The following is a 4,275-nucleotide window of genomic DNA, read 5'->3' as shown; positions in this document are numbered from 1 at the left end:
GAGGGGACGGGGAGAAGCATTTCATAAAGCTGATTGGAAAGGCTTGCTGTTTGGGGAAACCTTGATGAAGGAGTGGAGCATAATACCAAACCTCCCCTGTGGTAGAATACCACCAAGCCAGTCTGAAATTTTGTTTTTTCTAAGTTGAAAACAAGTTTGTTTTCAGCTTGGAGGGGAATCCCCGTGTTAATTTTAAACCTTTCGAGTTCTAACTATGAAGTTTGTTCTGTAGTAGTGCTGCTAAAGCAATGTAAATAAATACAAGGGGCGAAAGCAAAACATACATGACTAACACTAAATCATGCTACCAAGCACTGAGAACCAACTCTCTTGGCCAAAATAAGGTGTTAAATCTGTAAAGATACCAGCTGTAAATAATGTATATAAAAATAAGTCTAAAAACAAATTTTAAATGTTCTAGGTAACTTGTAACTGAAGGGAATACCCTTTTCAAAGCTAACGGGGGCTTCAAAGAAAGTAGTTAAAATGAGATGTGTCAGTCTTTTTGTCAAAGCATTTACTCTAAAAAAATGCTTTCCCCCTTTTTACTTTGAGAAATTTTAACAGGTGTAATAAAAGTTTATGGATCAGAGATAGATGTTCCTATTTGTCCAGCAGACTCTTCCCGTTTCCTTTTCCTCCATGCTGAAACTGTCTCCTTCACTCTTCCGCTCTTTCAACTGGGAAGTTGGTCTCCGGTTCCTTTTTCCATAGCAGAAAGAAGAAAGGGCGCAGGCGGCATTGTCCAAATCACAAGAACAGGTTGGTAGCTTGTGAAAGGTGGTGAGACAGCTCAGATGCTGTAAAGAAGACCAGACCCTGTTGCCACAGAGCGAAGTAGAGATGTCAATGAGATTGAAGGATTTCCAGCGCCGGATGCAGTTGTTTCGCCTCCTTGCAATCCAAACCATGGGGCCTCTCTATCTTGACGAGAAGTGAAGGTGGTTGAGGGATGAGTGCAGCGAAAGGAGTCTGAAAGTCAGGAGCCGTTTGCTATGTTGGACCCTAAGGATGTTATCTGAGTATCTCATCCAGCTGCCTTTCCTGATGAGCGCAATTAAGCCCCATGAAATAAACGGTAATTGCAGGTTGAGCATGCTTTAAGCGTTTTACAGTAGCATTCTCTGCTCTGCAAGCGCTTCCAGCCAAAAGGGGTCCGCTCCACACCTCTCCAGCATTTGCAACAGCGGCAGGATGAAAGGCAATCTCCTGTTTCAGGAATGCACTCTGAAGAAGTAGTTTGTTCAGGTTAACCTGCCACCATCCTGGTTAAAAATGAGGAAAAAACGCATCCAGGCTTCATGGGTGCTACTTTCCCCTCTACTTTTTACATGCAGAAAACTGTTTTTTAAAGCATTTTGTATGACAGACCCTAGCTGCTGCCTAGATAGCAATGTTGGGCAAGACGAACAAAACAGGCAAGACGCTCTCGGCAATAAACGGTGTTCTGCGGTTGGTAGCAGAGGATTATATGCATGCATGCAAGTCCCTGGAAGAGCATTGTTTTCAAGGCATTTCATGCAGCTTGGCAGAGATACCGTAGGTCCGTGGGTATCATGGTCTCGTGGACAGAGACGAACGTGAAAGATCATGCGGCTGGTGGTTAGCTTTAGTCAGGGCAAGTTAGAAAGTTCTTGCAGGCACAAAGGCACGCAGAGCAAATGCGTGCCGGCGTGGAAGGGAGAAGCACTGAATGCCTTGAACAGAGGAACCCAGGTGAAGCACGGCTGTGGGTGGCACAGACAAGTGCCTCACTGGACATAGCACCAACAAGTGTTTACAGTGCCATCGGCATCTACAGGCATTTGCAGTGCCATTGGCTGCTAGTTTTCATATGTACAGATTCCCCACCCGTGGGCACAATCTTAGCGGACTCTTTCAATAAACCCAGTATTTAAGCTGTGCTAGAACATCGTAAGGCGAAGGACTTCTTTGGTTGTCATAATTGTATTTACCTATACCACTCTAAATAACTACTTCTGGGTTACTCAAATTTAGTTTTTTGTTGGGGCTTTTTTGGTTTTGATTTGTTCTACAATAGAAAATCTCTGCAGATTTACAGCAAAAACACGTGGCAACGTCCTTGCTCACTTCGAGTGCTGTCACACGGTGCAAACATACACCCCCGTTGTTTCATGCCTGCTCAGGCAGGGCTTTAAACAACCGCTTGCTTCTCTCCAACTTGTCTGCTCGTGAGCCAAGGAAATAAAAGGATGGGCAGGTCACCAGGAACCGGGGTGGCTGTTGAAATCCTGTTGATGTTAATACAAAGGTACAGGGAAAAGGTGTCTGCTTTCAGATTGCCAAGAAGTTCGGTGTTGCCAGGCACAAAGACTTTTCTAGAGCACTTGTTAATAATGCATCCACTGTACGTTGGGCACCTGGGAAGCTATCAAAGAAACAGCAGGCTTTGCAGGATCCTGCCTGTTTGGTCAGTTGCCCAAGCACGGATAAGAAAGCCGTCTCACGAAAATAATCTGTCCTTTACACTGCCAGACCTGACTGATGCCTGTTGTTGATGCTCCTACCTCTGTAATTGTCAAGGGAGCTTTTTTCACATGAGCTTCTCTTTGTATTCCTAATTGAGTTCCAATTCTTTATACAGCTAATTCTTCTTATTAGTCTGATTAACTTTGGTGGGCCAGCGGAAGGATTTGCAGGATCAGATCCTGCGTAGTCAGCATGTTGTTCTGCTACCTAAAAGCACCGTAATGATTTCTTAGCTGACTTTATGCGCTCATTCCATGTTCCTTGATAAATCCTGAGCCTCTCTTGCGGTTTGTTCTACCCACCCCCAAAAGCTATTGCCTTTGTTTTGGACATCTTTTCAACCCGCTGAGCTCAAACAAACAAGCAAGGTAAAAAGCAGTACTGTGATGCAAACTCGTGACACTTTAATAGATGCTCATCAACCACTCAGGCAGCATTATAATTGGTTTTAAGATGCTGCTCCCTTCAATTACAGCCATAAATGCAGGTCAGATGCAACGCATTGGACACATTAAGTTAAGAACAAGAAAGACTGTTTAAGTGCATGTAATTTTGGGTTGCTTTTTTACAGAGGCCCAATTTGTCATTCTTCAAGGTATAGTTTTTGTTTCCTGTGACTCATCCCTAACACCCTTGCTTCAAGCAAACAGTTCCTAGGATTTTCTCTTGTGTTTTCCATTTTTTTGGTACAGTCTCAGCTGTGTTTGGTATTAAGCTTTCTTGTGAACCATGACCACTATTTTCCTATTAAACTTTTAAAAAGGCTGGGATCTATCATTCTTATAGCGAAGTGCTGAATGCAGAGCTGGTGGGGAGAAAGCATCATTCCTAAATCCATTCCAAACAGAGTATCTCATGAAGTTTTGCCATACCTGTTTCTATCAGAAATCAGTTATGAATTCTGAAACTATTTTATTTTACTGATTATATGCCCTCAGCATACTCTGTTCGCTTAGTTGATCTTACTTGCATTTCCACATACAAAATACATTTAAATACCCTAAGGAAATTCAGTGATATTTTCAATTTCTCCTTACAAAAGTCCATCAATTTTATATGCATCTTTGTTTTCTGCATCAGTCCCACACTGATTTATCCCCTGGGCTTTAAAACTGATCCTGCTATGACATCGTTGTGTAGCTTACCCAGACAGTTTTTCTGTGTTACTTAACATCTGTGTCTGATGTATTTTCAGTTGCAGGACCAACTATATTAGATTTAGTCACTAGCACAGCAACAGACTGAATCAGCAGCCTGGTTGGTTATGGCTATTCTGATTTTCTGTATCACTTGTTCCATTTAAACCGTAGCATGGTACATGGAAAAGTCAGATTGCTTTCTGTATTCAGAGGAGACCTTTTTATTTTTTTCTTTCTCTTTTGGTGCAAGAATATAGAGGCGGTGATTTTGCCCGGTTGACAGATCTCACCTACATTTCTGCCATCAGAAGCAATCCCTCAGCTCATCACAAACGCCTGAATTTCTGAAGACTTTTAGACAGACAGAGATCAGGCGTGTTTGCGCTCCAGCGTTTCACCATGCCGTGAGTGGCACGCATGCACTGGTGGGGCACAGCCCTTTGCCCATGTCTGCGCAGAGCATCGTCCATCTTCTTTTGACCTCATTTCACCTGCTGTCCTGCAACCTCTGTCCCTCTCAATCCCCGAGAACTCAGCCAACCGCAGCCAGCCCCCTTTTAAACACCAGGAGGCAGGGGTGAATACGAGACGGAGCGGGGGGGCACCGCGATACTCTCCTAATTCCCCGGGCGCGTACGAGGCGGGT

The sequence above is a fragment of the Pygoscelis adeliae genome, unplaced genomic scaffold (assembly GCF_000699105.1).
Source record: "Pygoscelis adeliae isolate BGI_AS28 unplaced genomic scaffold, ASM69910v1 Scaffold6, whole genome shotgun sequence".
In the NCBI taxonomy this organism is placed as follows: domain Eukaryota; kingdom Metazoa; phylum Chordata; class Aves; order Sphenisciformes; family Spheniscidae; genus Pygoscelis; species Pygoscelis adeliae.
The sequence above is the reverse complement of the archived record's forward strand: the minus strand, read 5'-3'. Positions refer to the sequence as shown.